This window comes from Delphinapterus leucas, chromosome 2 (assembly GCF_059928025.1).
Source record: "Delphinapterus leucas isolate spDelLeu-1000000601 "Yukka" chromosome 2, BTC_Dleu_Yukka2, whole genome shotgun sequence".
Classification (NCBI taxonomy): Eukaryota; Metazoa; Chordata; class Mammalia; order Artiodactyla; family Monodontidae; genus Delphinapterus; species Delphinapterus leucas.
Genome location: NC_143130.1, coordinates 33,307,062 through 33,323,609, shown reverse-complemented (window position 1 = coordinate 33,323,609; position 16,548 = coordinate 33,307,062). Strand labels below are relative to the sequence as shown.

Genomic DNA, 16,548 nt, shown 5'->3' with positions numbered 1-16,548 from the left:
TCCTGCTTGGAGGAGCTGACAGTCTAACTGGGGAGACAGAACCTCACACAGTAGTGGGGCTAAACCTCAGTGCGGTAGCAACAAAGAGAAAAGAATGGGTAGAGCCTTCAGAAAGCTTCGGAAAGGAGATGGAGCTTGGGCATCAGGAGGACCTGGCCTTTAGATTTCCTTAGTACAACCCTAGACCAGTGCCTCTCCAACTCCAGTGCACTGTGAACCCTGGGGGTCTTGTCAGAATGCAGGGTCTTTTGTGGGGCCTGAGGCTCTGTGCTTCTAGCAGGTTCCCAGGAGCTGTCCATCGGAGGATAGCAGTCAGGATTTCTAGCCTTACTGCTCACCCCTTCCTTACACCTTCAACTCCTTCAGGGGCTGTCCCCTATGATCTGTTTACTGATTCATTACAAAAAGCACTTCTCTTTCTCTTTGGAGGTAAAGTGTGGTCTTACCTGCCTCTTCTTTAGCAAGTCATTTTTCTGGATGATTGTGCCATGTCAGGAAGGGCCTGTGCTGTCAGGAACCAGGATTTATATTCAGCCCCTGGCGGCACTGAAAAGGCCTCCCTGGCAGAGGCCAGCCTACTGGGTGTCTGAGTGACACTTGCAGCTTCTGATGGAGAGGATAATGTTCAAAAAGCCAGGTGGTAACACTTTATCTCTTGACAGTGGAGTAGGTACTTGGCGTGAGCTCAGAGTTGGGTCTGGTTTTCACTCAGGTTGGATTTCAATATTTTGATTGCTAGTGCTGTGTCCATCATCAGTTTGGGGGCATTTCCCTAATGGACCTCCCTACACCCTCCCCAGTCATGATTCATCTTTCAAAGCTCCCAACGGGAAAGGTTTACAATCCCATGACATGACCAAAGCACAAGACTGCAGAAAAGCCACAGCAATTCCAGAGGGCTACAGGCCCCTGAGCTGCCCCCTCCCCTGCCAGCTGGCTGATCCCCAACCTCCACCAACAACCGAGGAGGGAGGGAGGAGAGGGGAAGGGAAGGAGAGAGGAAGAAAAGTATCTCCTGAGAACCCTGCTCCACTCCAGGGACCGCTCACCCCAGCCTGGCCTTGATCCACACTTCCCTGCCTGAGCTCTCCAAAGAAGTAAAACTGTTTGCAGATGACATGACGCTATATGTAGAAAACCCTAAAGATGCTACCAGAAAACTACTAGAGCTCATCAATGAACTCAGTAAAGTTGCTGGATACAAAATTAATACATAGAAATCTGTTGCATTTCAATACACTACCAATGAAGTATCTGAAAGAGAAATTAAGGAAACAATTCCATTTACCATTGCATCAAAAAGAATAAAATACCTAGGAATAAGCCTACCTAAGGAGGCAAAAGACCTGTACTCCAAAAACTGTAAGATGCTGATGAAAGAAACTGAAAACCATACAAACAGATGGAAAGAATGGAGGTGGAGGAATCATGCTCCTGGTCTTCAGACTATACTACAAAGCTACAATAATCGAAACAGTATGGTACTGGCACAAAAATATATGGATCGATGGAACAGGATAGAAAGCCGAGAAATAAACCCATTTGTGGTCAATTACTCTACAACAAAGGAGGCAAGAATGTACAGTGGAGAAAAAAATCTCTTCAGTAAGTGTTGCTGGGAAAACTGGACAGCTACATGTAAAAGAATGAAATTAGAAAACCTCACACTATATACAAAAATAAACTCAAAATGGATTAAAGACCTAAATGTAAGACTGGATACTATAAAACTCCTAGAGGAGAACAGGCAGAACACTGACATAAATCGCAGCAATATCTTTTTGGATCCATCTCCTAGAGTAATGGAAATAAAAATAAATGGGACCTAATTAAACTTAAAAGCTTTTGCAAAGGAAACCATAAACAAAACGAAAAGACAACCTACAGACTGGGAGAAAATATTTGCAAATGATGTGACCGACAAGAGATTAATTTCCAAAATATACAAACAGCTCATATAGCTTAATATCAAAAATTAAATCAAAGAACCCCAATCAAAGAAAGCATGGCTTCTTTATCTGAATGACCAAGATGTTCTTTCACACTTCTTATAACCCAGATTAAAACATAAGTCCATCAGATAAATGGAAGCAATTTTAAAAATAAAGAGGGATAGAAATTTCATTTGTATATACATGGGGAAAAAGTGTTATATTTTTTTAAAGATCAGAATTTTGCAAATTTTATGGATGGTAAAAACTGTTCCATTTTCCATGTACTCCCTTAGGTTTACCAAATCAAACTCTCTACAATGAGTATGTCTAACACTGAGCTGTTTTAAATTCTTATTTTCCCGTTGTCAATGGCCAAGTGCAGAGGTCATCAGGAGGTCAACTCTAATCCACCCATGGACATGGCAGCCTTGACTACTGATGTTCAAGCTAGACACCATCAGCAGAACCACATCTCCTCACATGGGTGAATTTCTACTAGTAATCATGGACGGAAACGGGGAAATCAAAGGATATTCTCTATTGAGAATCAAAGTTGTAGATCCCTATCATGGGTTCATTACTTTGAATGTTTGACCCAAAACACATATATCTATTGCACCATGTCCAATTCTACTATCTTTATAAGATGCAGCCTTACAGTGAAAGAGAAACAGGTGCAACAGCAATATCTCATCCTCTCTGAAGCCCCTAGACTCAGAAGTTTTAAAGGCAAAAGAAAATCATACTTTTCCTGAACAAAAAGAGTAGAGGCATTTAAATTTAAATTTGGAGTCTGTCCCATCCCTTAACTGTCACGTACACTCTCTTTCCACAGAAGCCTGAGTTTAGGATGTGTTGTTCAGAGATTGTATTGTGATGAATGAAGTATTTTTTTATTCTTTAAAAAATATTACTAATTTGTTAAAAAGTGATGGAATGAGCATAATACTAAATTTCATGACTTTTTTTTACCAGAATACTGAGATGGACCACCTTGAAGTCCAGTTTTTTCATGAGAGTCTTTATTCAGTGACAGCATTAACTTCCCTATAAAGCAAATAATCCCCACAAAAGAAATGTTAAAAATATGACTCATGCTCGCTGACTTGAAAGAAAGCAAGGCAAACTGAGCAGTTAGATATCAGTGTAATAAATTATATACATGAATCTTACTGCAGCATTGTTTATAATAGTGAAACTGGATGTCATCAAATATCTATCAAAGAAGGAATAATTAGACAAATCATGGTATAAAAAATAATTAGGAACTAAGAATGAACGGAAGAAAGACTTATCAATAACAATTGAATAAAGCAAAGCTTTCACAGGGAAATAAAGGAACAAAAAACAATTCAGACTTCATTTCTGGTTCAGCATGTGAAGAATTTGGAAGCTGCCATTCTAACAACAAGTAAAAAACTAAACAAACTGAAAATCAGTAAATTTTGTTAGATCTATCAAAGAATTGAGGTCACAGGCAAATTGCCGGCCCCCAAATCAGAGAGACAGACAGGTAGGTACAAAGAATCTCATTTACCGAAGCAGAAATGTGCAAGCAGAAACCTCCATGGACACCAGGGAGGAAACCTGAACCGCGATTGACAAATTGCTGGAGGCTCAGTGCAGCAAGTGTGAGAGTTGCAAACTCCAGGGGGGGCCCAGTGTTAGGGAGGGTCCCAGAACCTCACCCACTTTTGTGAGTCTTAGCTTCAGAATTCCTACCAGGTTCTCACTCTGAAAAATTGGAGACAGTGTGCTGCACGTCCAGCAGGGGAACTAGAAACTGTTTTGAAATAGGCCCACAACATTTTATTCTTCTTAATGAAGCCTGCCCTCAAGAGAATCTATTTTACCAGACCCTAAACAACTTGGGATTTAACAGAACATAACTGACCTGAAGGAAGAGAAATACCAAAATCCAGCCCTCTCTAGAGAAACTATATGAATGTAATACATGTAAGAAATACATGTGGCTAGAGAGCCATGTAATACATGTAATACATGTGGCTAGAGAGCAAACCTTCATCCAGACCAAAGAACTCATGCTACGTGCTCACGAGGCTCTGCTCCGTGTCATCTTCCCTCTGGAGTTGGGTTGATGGAGCAGTCTCTATCTGGATACTGCCTTTGCCAGGGAAAGAGGAAAATCATGCACTGGTTCTTAAGCGTGTGCTCACATTTCTTTCCCTGTTCATCAACCCCTTTGCCGTGACTGGAGAAACAAAGGGCAGGGCTGTATAATCCTCCAGTGAGAGGAGAGCGACAGCAAAGTGCATTGAATGTGGGCGAATCGTAATCCAGTTCCACACCAGGCTTAAGATTTTTTGTTTTTGCAGTACGCAGGCCTCTTACTGTTGTGGCCTCTCCCGTTGCAGAGCACAGGCTCCGGACGCGCAGGCTCAGTGGCCATGGCTCACGGGCCCAGCCGCTCCACAGCATGTGGGATCTTCCCGGACCAGGGCACGAACCCGTGTCCCCTGCATCGGCAGGCGGACTCTCAACCACTGCGCCACCAGGGAAGCCCCCAGGCTTAATATTTTGATGTTTATCTTAGGAGCAGTGGAAAACCACTGAGTACATTTTCCATTTTTAATAAATCACCCTGGCTGTAGTGAGAACAGCAGAGTGGGTGTGGGGAGAAACATTAGGAGGTCATTTCAGTTTTCCCAGGACAAAGGATAGTACTTTAGACCAGGGCCCTCGCAGTGGAACTGGAGAGAAACCAATAGACTTAAAGACAGGAGGACCTAGTGCTGTGCAAATGGAAGCAGAGGTGAGTGAACATATGGCTCCAGGAGGGTGGAAGAAACACAGCAGACCTGGCATCTCATGTCTCACCAGCTGCAGCTGCAGTCTTCTGGAAAGACAGCTAATCCATTCTCTGTTCTTAGGTTCCCTGTTTTCTCATAAATCACCCTCCTTGCTTAAAAAAAAAAAAAACCAGCATGATCTAAATAAAGGAGGGAACAAATGGATTGATTAATAGGGTGACCTGACAATAAGTGACAGAATGACCAGGGGTATTAATTGATGTCCCCAAATGTTCAGAGTGAAGAGAAACTAGACTCGTCCAGAAGAAAACAGTCTCCCCGCTGAGCCTGCCTCACAGGGATCCCTCCCTTCCCCACCAACACATCAGGGGTCTCTGTTCTTCCAGGGAGCCATGACCAATTTCATCTGTGACAGAGAAAGGGAAGCAGAGAGGGAGCTGGATGATGGATGGACTCCATGGAACCTCCACACCATCCTCTCCTCCCCTCCATGTGGCCTCCCTCTATTTCCCTTTGAGAGCCCCCAACTTGACTTCAAGTGGGAGAACTTGGGAATCACAAATGCCCCAAAAGATTTTCTGGGGCAGCAGCAGCATTGGGCAAGCTCATAGGGACCTAGAGCTGGGGGTCTTCACAGGCACGGAAAGAGCTGATCCTCCTCTGCCCTGGGTGCTCTCAGCAGCCATGAAGGGGAAGGATTTAGATGCACAGCTGTGTGATGGTGGACTCAACTCAGCCCAGCTCTGCCATGGGAGAGTTGTGGCTATTTTCCACGGTGCTCATCGGCTGACTCAGCTGGAGAGACATGTTCTAAGACCCAACCACAGCATGTCAGAGCTGAGGGGGCTCCAGGAACTCATTTTCCCCAGTGCCTCTTCAGATGAGAAAGCAGAAGCCCAGAAAGGAGGAGGAATTCCTCAGGGCCACACGGTGGGTGGCAGAGCGGGACTGGACGCTCACCTCCAGATGCTTCATCACACAAAACTTGTTCCTTTTTGGAGGCTCCTGGGTGATACCCACTACTCAGAACAACTAACAGTCCTGAGAACCCATAGCAGCATGTAGTAGGTGCTCAGTGGATGTTTGTTGACTGAATAAATGATTGTAACGGGACACAAAAACCAAGCCTTGAGGCTGGAAGGGGATCCCCAATCCTCCCTTTTTTAAATTATTATTTTTTTATAAATTTATTTATTTATTTTTGGCTGCTGTTGGGTGTTCATTGCTGCGCACAGGCTTTCTCTAGTTGGGGCGAGCGGGGGCTACTCTTCGTTGCAGTGCGCTGTTTTCTCATTGCGGTGGCTTCTCTTGTTGCGGAGCACGGGCTCTAGGTGCGCAGGTGTCAGTCGTTGCGGCACGCAGGCTCCAGAGCGCAGGCGTCAGTAATTGTGGCTCGCGGGCTTTAGAGCGCAGGCTCAGTAGCGCACGGGCTTAATTGCTCCGCGGCATATGGGATCTTCCCGGCAGGGCTCGAACCCGTGTCCCCTGCATTGGCAGGCGGATTCTTAACTACTGCACCACCAGGGAAGTCTTGTTCATTTTTGGTGTTGGTGGGTGAAACGGGGCTTGGGAAGAGAAGAAATGCATCATGAATTCTTTTGTAAACAGAGGACAAAGGGGTGTGGGAGGAGGATGTGAGCAGGTACCTCCCAGGAAACTGAGCACAGAGGACGCAGCAGCTGGTCCCTCACCCCTGCTCTCGCCGTATCACCCTGTCTCCCACCCCACACAAAGGGTGAACAGCTCGCAAGTTTCCCGGAGAGGATGGTTACATGACCTCGACCTAGCCAATCAGCATGTTTCATCCTCCCTGGCCACCGTGATTGGCTCAGGGGTGGGCTAGTGACCAATCAGGGCCCAGGGTGGGGCCTTGTGCTGGAATCCTGGGGAAGAGAAGCTGTGTTTCGCTTGCCCAGCCCGCGGTAGCTGCAGGGGACGCGAAGTCAGTCCGGGGCAGTTGGAGGGGACTTGACCTCAGCCTGTGGCAGTTGGTGGCCGTCTTGCTCCCATCAAGGTAGAGCCGCCTGCGTGAGGATGACACCAGTAAGCAGAGCCCAGAGGCGGGGAGAGACCGTTTCTGCTGACGTCCGTGAGCTCCAGGTGCAGCCCTGCCGTAAGCCGTCCACCTGTGGACTTAATTACGTAAGTCATTCTCTCCTGCTTGTTTGTTAGCCTGTTTGAGCCACTTTGGGTTTTCTGTCCAGCTGGCTAAGTGGAGACCCTGGAACCGCAACTGTGTGGGTTTCGTTTAGCTTCACGGAAGAACTTCCAGATAACACTGGAGACTCCAGTTTAATCTGGAGATCCGAATGGATTCAAGCGGTGTCTATTGGGGCCAGCTATAAATTCTAGGATCACCCAAATTAGTCCTCACAGAATTAGTCCCATTAAGGTAGCAATCCATGTCCCCGTTTAGAGGACAAGACTGGGGCTCAGAGAAGGGAGGTAACTGGGCTACAGTGAGGAAATGTGGAGCCAGACAGAACCCCCAGATCCTGCTGCTTGAACTCTGGGGAAGCCACATGGTATGGCTTGTTCTTTAGACGGGGCTAAGGTACCCAGCAGTGCTTGGGCCAAAGTGACTCCACAGGCATTTTGATGGCTGGAGGCTTCTGGCCATGGTCGGGGTGGGGTGAGGTCCCTGAGGCTCTGAAGGCCCACGGTGTGCAGGCTCAGGGGGCACAGAGAGGAGAAGGCAGAGGCCTGCCCCGGAGGTGTTCACAGATCAAATATGGACGGGCCAGACAGGCAGACAGGGTACCATAGCGCCTGAGCTGCTTTCACAGGTGAAGGGTGGGGGGCTTTTATTTCTCTATGGGACAAAGCTCTTAGCTTCACATTGAGTCCCATTAGGGACATAAATAGTGTCCCTTTTCATGTCCCTTCAGTATAAGAGGCCACCCCAAAACTTCCCCTCCCTTCCCCTTGTCAAGGCCTCCACACAGGCGAGCAGGGCTCCTTTAATGCAGTTCTGCAGATTTTTTGAGCTAAGGATTTAGAATAACGAGGCAAGGAGGGCCCTGCCCCACAGGAGGGCAGGGTGGGCAGGTGGTGATGAGTAACCTGTACAACCTCAGCCGGCTGAAGTGTCCGAAGCAGCAGGAGAGCAGCAGCCAAGCGCTGAGTGGGTGCAGAATAAGTGGATTAAATGTGTTCATCCAGCAGCCTCTGGGATGGTGGGCCCTGGAGCACAGCTCTAAGTGTGGAAGAGGGAGGGTCCCCAGTGCCTGGACCCCCACCTAGAAATCTGGGTTGAGATGTGACTTTGAAATCACAACACTGGTTCAAAGCTGGCTCCAACACTTGGGCCTCCGTTTTCTCATCTGTAAAATGGGAATATTGAAGCCTCTCCCTCTTAGGATGGGGAGGGGATTAAATGGGATGACAGGTAGAGCACAGGGGTTGGCTGGGCTGAGCGTGCACCCAGGCACGCTGTTGTTGCTGCTAAACCACTGTCTTCCGGGCCAGGATCGGCACACTTTTCCCAAAAATTATTTCCCAGCCCTCTGCTGTTGTAGAGCAAACGCAGCTTCGGCAACAGGTTGTCCACGCTCTCACCCCTGATTGCTGAGATATAGATATTGGGTATGATTGTCACATAACACTGTTAGTTTTAGGCGTCCAGCGTCATGATTTGATATATGTACATATTATGAAATGATCACCACAGTAAGTTTAGTTACCATCACCACCACACACAGCTACAGATTATTTTTCTTGTGATGAGAACTTTGAAGATCTTCTCTCTTTGCAACTTTCACATACACAGCACAGTGATGTTGACCACAGTCACTTTGCTGTACATACATCCCCAGGGCTTGTGTATCTTACAGCTGGAAGTTTGTGCCTTTTGACCCTCTTTGCCCATTTCACCAGCCGCCTCAACACCCAGCCTCTGGTAATCACCATCCTGTTCTCTGTTTCTATGAGTTTGGTTTATTTTTTCAACTCTGTGAGTGAGGTTGTAAGTATCTTTCTCTGTCTGACTTATTTCACTTAGCATAATGCCCTCAAGGTCCATCCTTGTTGCAAATGGCAAGATTTCCTTCTTTTTTATGGCTGAATAAGATTCCATTATATATGTATTTATATATATATATATATATGTCACATTTTCTTCACCCATTCATGTGTCGATGGACACCTAGGTTTCCATGTTACTGAACACAAGTCCATGTGCCCGATGCACAGTGAAGCCAAACAAACACCAGAGTGTGAAGCAGAGAAAGGTTTATTGTAGGGCCAGCAAGGAGACGAGTGGCTCATGCCCCCAAAATCCCGAACTCCCCAAAGGGTTTCAGCAAAGCATTTTTTTTTTTTTTTTTTTTTTTTTGTGGTATGCAGGCCTCTCGCCGTTGTGGCCTCTCACTGTTGTGGCCTCTCCCGTTGCGGAGCACAGGCTCAGGACGCGCAGGCTCAGCGGCCATGGCTCACGGGCCTAGCCACTCCACGGCATGTGGGATCTTCCCCAACCGGGGCACGAGCCCATGTCCCCTGCATCGGCAGGCGGACTCTCAACCACTGCGCCACCAGAGAAGCCCAGCAAAGCATTTTTAAAGGCTAGGTGGGGGGGGGGGGGTGTCACAGGGCGTGTGATCAGCTTGTACACGATTCTCTGATTGGTCAATGGTGAGGTGTCACAGGGGTTAACTTTATCAGTCCTTAGGTGCTAGTAGGTCTGGGGGCTCATGATCATAAAGTAGTTAATTTTTTCCACTTGGTGAGGGTTTTTAGCATCTGAAAAACTCAGGAAACATGCATGACATACTATTATCTGGCTACTTCAGAGAGGAGCTACAGCAGAGAATATGGGGGAGGGGTCTGTCCCGGGAAGGCCCCATAGGGTCCTGCTCGGCTACATCCATATCTTGGTTATTGTAAATAATGCTGCAGTGAACTGCCTTCCACGTCCACTCCAGGCCTGCAGCCCTGCTGGCAGCATAAAGCCGGTCGTGAAGGACACAGGCAGTGGGGCCTGGGTGATAGCAGGGCTTCCCTGCTCCTTCTATGCGCCTCAGTGTCCTTGGCTGTAACAGAGTACTAGTAACAGGGCCTCCAGGAAAACTCACAAAGACCCTGCTCTGTGACCTTGGGCAGCCACTGCCCTCTCTGTGCCTCAGTGTCCTCGTCTGTAATGGAGAACTAGTAACAGGACCCCCTCCCAGAAGGGCGCGCTAAGACCGAGCTCTGAGACCTTGGGAGGACAGTGAACTCTCTGTGCCTCAGAGACCTCATGTATAATAAAGAACTTGTAACAGGCCCCAGGAGGGCTCACTAAGAACCTGCTCTGTGATATTAGGCAGCCACTGCCCTCTCTGTGCCTCAGAGACCTCATGTATAATAAAGAACTTGTAACTGGGCTGCAGGAGGACTCACTAAGGCCCTGCTCTGTGACCTTTGGTGGCCTCTGCCCTCTCTGTGCCTCAGTGTCCTCATCTAGAATAGAGAACTGGTAACAGGGCCCCAGGAGGGCTCACTGAGAGCTGCTCTCAACTGCCCCATCATTACAGAGGAAGGGGGAAGGAGGCCGGCTACAGGTACAGGATTCCATCCCTCTACTCCCCACACCTTCTGAGCCATTGTGCATGCAGTTCCACCAAGCACACCTGTCCCCTGTTCCCCCAGATCACATGGTGGTGATGCTCCAAGGCCACCCCAGTCACCTGACCTCCCCTCCCCATCAGATGTATTCTCCTTCCTCCTTGAAGCCCTTGACATCACTGCCTTCTCATCTGGTTTATTTGGTCCCTTGTGGTCAGATGCCCAGGCTCCCCCCATGCCCCAAGCTCCCATGCCAAGACCAAGTACACAGCAGGTGCTCCATACAGGTTTAGGGCTGCAGGGAAGGCTCACTCACTCTCCTGCACAAGGATGCTCCTCTGGGGGAGGTCAACTCCAGCTCTTCAGCACGAAGGGCAAGCCTAGTCTGGTGGGTAGAGGCCTAGATCAGTGTGTGTGTGTGCGCGCGCGTGTGTGCGCGCGAGCACGAGAGGTCTCAAAGCTCCAGCTGCCGAAGATCTGCTGAAGGAAAGGGCAATCCCAGAAGAGCCCTGTTCCCTCCATACCCTAACCTGGGGGCTGCTTCCTGGGGATGAAGCTGTCCCCTGAACATCCGTGAGGAGGCACTGGGCAGGGGTGGGGACGTGGGCACAGAGGCTGTGCAGTGACAGGGCATCCAGCCTGGACCCTGCCTCAGGGTGGCTGCCCAGCCCACCCTTGGTCTTAAACCAAGGGCCTCGAACTAGGGCTCAGGGGCAAGTCTAGATTTTTTAAATTAATTCTAACATTTAAAAACTAGAGGATTTCAGGCAAAAGCCCAGGCTTCTAGCTTTGTTAGTTTGTTAGTTTTGATACGAAGTGAGAAGTTCTGGCCTCCTGGGTGACGTTTCTTCTGGGCAAAGCTCTTCTGGGGCTGAGTGGGAGCCCTCTCTGGACGGAGCTTGTGTCCCCAGCTCATCACAGTCCCCACCACCCCCTAAGATTCCCCCGGGCCCAGGCCCTCCCCCAGCCTCTCCTTGCCTGGCCCCTGGAGACATCTGAGTTTGCAGTCCTCCCTCCAGCCCTCACTGCTTCACAAGGCACATGAGGACCACAGTCATGTGCAGCCTGCCCTGAATGCCGGGCAGACGGGATAAATGGGCTGAGAGTGTAGCCTTCAAAAGAGGGGTTCCTCGCATGTCCTCTGAAGGCAGCCAGGAAGGGATGGGAGTGGGAGAGGCCAAGGGCCATGGGCTCTGGAAAGTGTCCCTTGGATGCCCTGTCTTCTGGCTCCAAAGCTGCCCCCTAACCTCTGCCCTTCTCCCACCCCCTCATGCATCACTGCACCCAGGCTTTCTGCAAACCCTGGCCATGCCGAGGCCCGCTTCCTGGGTCAGCCCTGAAGGTCACAGCCACAGGCCCCCGGCCCTGTTTCTCCTCTGGCAGGTCCAGCAGCTGACTGTCGCTGTGGGGTGGCCACTGCCAGACCCCTTTACAGTGAGAGACGGAGCCTCCCAGGGGATAAGGGATTTGCCCAGGGTCACGCAAACTTAGAGCTTATAACCGAGGTCTGCTGGTCTCTCAGCTTGTCCTGAGAAGCAGACCATGTCCCGGGGTGTCAGGGCATCCTTAGGCCGTGACAACCAGGAGAGGTGAATGCAGAACGGGTGAGTGGGTCACAGTGGGACGGGTGCCCCGGGAAGGCAGGGTCAGGGACAAGCCCTCAGAAGAGCAGGGTCTTGAAGGGTGAGGGTGTTGCTGCTGGTGAGTAGAGGAGAGGGGCTCCTGCTGGAGGCCCAGTCATGTGAGGGCCTGCAGGTGTGATGCAGCATGGGATTCAGGCTCCCGTGTTGAGGCGGGAGCAGCAGGAAGTGACAGGAGGTGACCCTGGGAGCCCCCAGACTCACCTCATCCTGCCGTGACCTCCTCCTCTCTCTCCCTGCCTCCCCTCTGCCTGCCCCGAGGCCCAGCCCCTGAGCCGTCTCCTCCTCCGAGTCCTATGTTTCCATCCTGTCCAGTCTCAGCTCAGGCACGACAAGTGGATCCCACTGCTGAAGTGGTGACTGAGTTTCTCACTACTGAGGGGCACCGTCGTGACACGGCTTCCAAGTTAAAAAAAAATTAAAATTGAAGGAGGTGGGGGAGGAAGGTGCAACTGAGGTCAGTGCGGGAGCTTGAGACCCAGATGAAGGGGGGCAGGGGGGCAGCAGACCGGGATTGAGGGCATCTGGATGTTCACTAACTGGGGTCTTCAGGGCAGAGACAGTCATGCTCACTACACAGCCGCCTGGTGCCAGACACAGCTGGGCCCAGGGAGGCCAGTCAGTAAACATGCACTGACTTGACCCGGATTCACACGTTTCCACTTTATTTTTTTTTTTTTGAATTTTTTTTAACATCTTTATTGGAGTATAATTGCTTTACAATGGTGAGTTAGTTTCTGCTTTATAACAAAGTGAATCAGTTATACATATACATATGTTCCCATATCTCTTCCCTCTTGCGTCTCCCTCCCTCCCACCCTCCCTATCCCACCCCTCCAGGTGGTCACAAAGCACCGAGCTGATCTCCCTGTGCTATGTGGCTGCTTCCCACTAGCTATCTACCTTACGTTTGTTAGTGTATACATGTCCACGCCTCTCTCTCGCCCTGTCACAGCTCACCCTTCCCCCTCCCCATATCCTCAAGTCCATTCTCTAGTAGGTCTGTGTCTTTATTCCTGTCATACCCCTAGGTTCTTCATGACATTTTTTTCCCTTAAATTCCATATATATGTGTTAGCATACGGCATTTGGCTTTTTCTTTTTGACTTACTTCACTCTGTATGACAGACTCTAGGTCTATCCACCTCATTACAAATAGCTCAATTTCGTTTCTTTTTATGGCTGAGTAATATTCCATTGTATATATGTGCCACATCTTTTTATCCATTCATCTGATGATGGACACTTAGGTTGTTTCCGTCTCCGGGCTATTGTAAATAGAGCTGCAATGAACATTTTGGTACATGACTCTTTTTGAATTATGGTTTTCTCAGGGTATATGCCCAGTAGTGGGATTGCTGGGTCATATGGTAGTTCTATTTGTAGTTTTTTAAGGAACCTCCATACTGTTCTCCATAGTGGCTGTACCAATTCACATTCCCACCAGCAGTGCAAGAGTGTTCCCTTTTCTCCACACCCTCTCCAGCATTTATTGTTTCTAGATTTTTTGATGATGGCCATTCTGACTGGTGTGAGATGATATCTTATTATAGTTTCGATTTTCATTTCTCTAATGATTAATGATGTTGAGCATTCTTTCATGTGTTTGTTGGCAGTCTGTATATCTTCTTTGGAGAAATGTCTATTTAGGTCTTCTGCCCATTTTTGGATTGGGTTGTTTGTTTTTTTTGTTACTGAGCTGCATGAGCTGCTTATAAATTTTGGAGATGAATCCTTTGTCAGTTGCTTCATTTGCAAATATTTTCTCCCATGCTGAGGGTTGTCTTTTGGTCTTGTTTATGGTTTCCTTTGCTGTGCAAAAGCTTTGAAGTTTCATTAGGTCCCATTTGTTTATTTTTGTTTCTATTTCCATTTCTCTAGGAGGTGCGTCAAAAAGGATCTTGCTGTGATTTATGTCATAGAGTGTTCTGCCTATGTTTTCCTTTAAGAATTTTATAGTGTCTGGCCCTATATTTAGGTCTTTAATCCATTTTGAGCTTATTTTTGTGTGTGGTGTTAGGGAGTGATCTAATCTTCTATTTTTACATGTACCTGTCCAGTTTTCCCAGCACCACGTACTGAAGAGGCTGTCTTTTCTCTGTTGTATATCCTTGCCTCCTTTATCAAAGATAAGGTGACCATATGTGCGTTGGTTTATTTCTGGGCTTTCTATCCTGTACCATTGATCTATATTTCTGTTTTTGTGCCAGTACCATACTGTCTTGATTACTGTACCTTTGTACTATAGTCTGAAGTCAGGGAGCCTGATTCCTCCAACTCTATTTTTCGTTCTCAAGATTGCTTTGGCTATTCGGGGTCTTTTGTGTTTCCATACAAATTGTGAAATTTTTTGTTCTAGTTCTGTGAAAAATGCCAGTGGTAGTTTGATAGGGATTGCATTGAATCTGTACATTGCTTTGGGTAGTAGAGTCATTTTCACAATGTTGATTCTTCCAATTCAAGAACGTGGTATATCTCTCCATCTATTTGTACCATCTTTAATTTCTTTCATCATTGTCTTATAATTTTCTGCATACAGGTCTTTTGTCTCCTTAGGTGGGTTTATTCCTAGATATTTTATTCTTTTTGTTCCAATGGTAAATGGGAGTGTTTTCTTGATTTCACTTTCAGATTTTTCATCATTAGTGTATAGGAATGCAAGAGATTTCTGTGCATTAATTTTGTATCCTGCTACTTTACCAAATTCATTGATTAGCTCTCGTAGTTTTCTGGTAGCATCTTTAGGATTCTCTATGTAGAGTATCATGTCATCTACAAACAGGGACAGCTTTACTTCTTTTCCGATTTGGATTCCTTTTATTTCCTTTTCTTCTCTGATTGCTGTGGCTAAAACTTCCAAAACTATGTTGAATAAGAGTGGTGAGAGTGGACAACCTTGTCTAGTTGCTGATCTTAGTGGAAATGCTTTCAGTTTTTCACCATTGGGGATGATGTTGGCTGTGGGTTTGTCATATATGGCCTTTATTATGTTGAGGAAAGTTCCCTCTATGCCTACTTTCTGCAGGGTTTTTATCATAAATGGGTGTTGAATTTTGTTGAAAGCTTTCTCTGCATCTATTGAGATGATCATATGGTTTTTCTCCTTCGATTTGTTAATATGGTGAAGAATCCTTGCATTCCTGGAATAAACCCCACTTGATCATGGTGTATGATCCTTTTACTGTGCTGTTGGATTCTGTTTGCTAGTATTTTGTTGAGGATTTTTGCATCTATGTTCATCAGTGATATTGGCCTGTAGTTTTCTTTCTTTGTGACATCCTTGTCTGGTTTTGGTATCAAGGTGATGGTGGCCTCATAGAATGAGTTTGGGAGTGTTCCTTGCTCTCATATATTTTGGAAGAGTTTGAGAAGGATAGGTGTTAGCTCTTCTCTAAATGTTTGATAGAATTCGCCTGTGAAGCCATCTGGTCCTGGACTTTTGTTTGTTGGAAGATTTTTAATCACACTTTCAATTTCAGTGCTTGTGATTGGTCTGTTCATATTTTGTATTTCTTCCTGATTCAGTCTTGGAAGGATATGCATTTCTAAGAATTTGTCCATTTCTTCCAGGTGTCCATTTTATTGGCATAGAGTTGCTTGTAGTAATCTCTCATGATCTTTTGTATTTGTGCAGTGACAGTTGTTACTTCTCCTTTGTCATTTCTAATTCTATTGATTTGAGTCTTCTCCCTTTTTTTCTTGATGAGTCTGGCTAATGGCTTATCAATTTTGTTTATCTTCTCAAAGAACCAGCTTTTAGTTTTATTGATCTTTGCTATCGTTTCCTTCATTTCTTTTTCATTTATTTCTTATCTGATCTTTATGATTTCTTTCCTTCTGCTAACTTTGGTTTTTTTTGTTCTTCTTTCTCTAATTGCTTTAGGTGCAAGGTTAGGTTGTTTATTCGATATATTTCCTGTTTCTTAAGGTAGGATTGTATTGCTATAAACTTCCCTCTTAGAACTGCTTTTGCTGCATCCCATAGGTTTTGGGTCATCATGTCTCCATTGTCATTTGTTTCTAGGTATTTTTTAATTTCCTCTTTGATTTCTTCAGTGACCACTTCGTTATTAAGTAGTGTATTGTTTAGCCTCCATGTGGTTGTATTTTTTACAGATCTTTTCCTGTAATTAATATCTAGTCTCATAGCGTTGTGGTTTGAAAAGATACTTGATACAATTTCAATTTTCTTAAGTTTACCAAGAAACTTAATCATACCTTCTGACACAAGGTATGATCTATCCTGGAGAATGTTCTATGAGCACTTGAGAAAAATGTGTATTCTGTTGTTTTTGGATGGAATGTCCTATAAATACAAATTAAGTCCATCTTGTTTAATGTATCATTTAAAGCTTGTGTTTCCTTATTTATTTTCATTTTGGATGATCTGTCCATTGGTGAAAGTGGGGTGTTAAAGTCCCCTACTATGAATGTGTTACTGTCAATTTCCCCTTTTATGGCTGTTAGCATTTGCCTTATGTATTGAGGTGCTCCTATGTTGGGTGCATAAATATTTACAATTGTTATATCTTCTTCTTGGATAGATCCCTTGATCATTATGTAGTGTCCTTCTTTGTCTCTTGTAATAGTCTTTATTTTAAAGTCTATTTTGTCTGATATGAGAATTGCTACTCCAGCTTTCTTTTGGTTTCGATTTGCATG

The 16,548-nt window shown here is 46.4% G+C and overlaps 1 long non-coding RNA gene across 2 annotated transcripts in view; it reads left to right on the top strand.

Moving 5' to 3' along the window:
* Positions 1-5,330: 5,330 nt before the first annotated feature.
* The window catches only part of LOC111164685 (uncharacterized), a 73,420-nt gene continuing 62,202 nt past the window's right edge, over positions 5,331-16,548 (top strand). Inside the window, exon 1 of one of the 2 annotated variants that reach the window (XR_016391945.1) lies at positions 5,331-6,847. This is a non-coding gene — a long non-coding RNA (uncharacterized LOC111164685). The remainder of the gene's footprint in view (positions 6,848-16,548) is intronic. The other variant, XR_002642139.3, reaches the window with a different exon arrangement.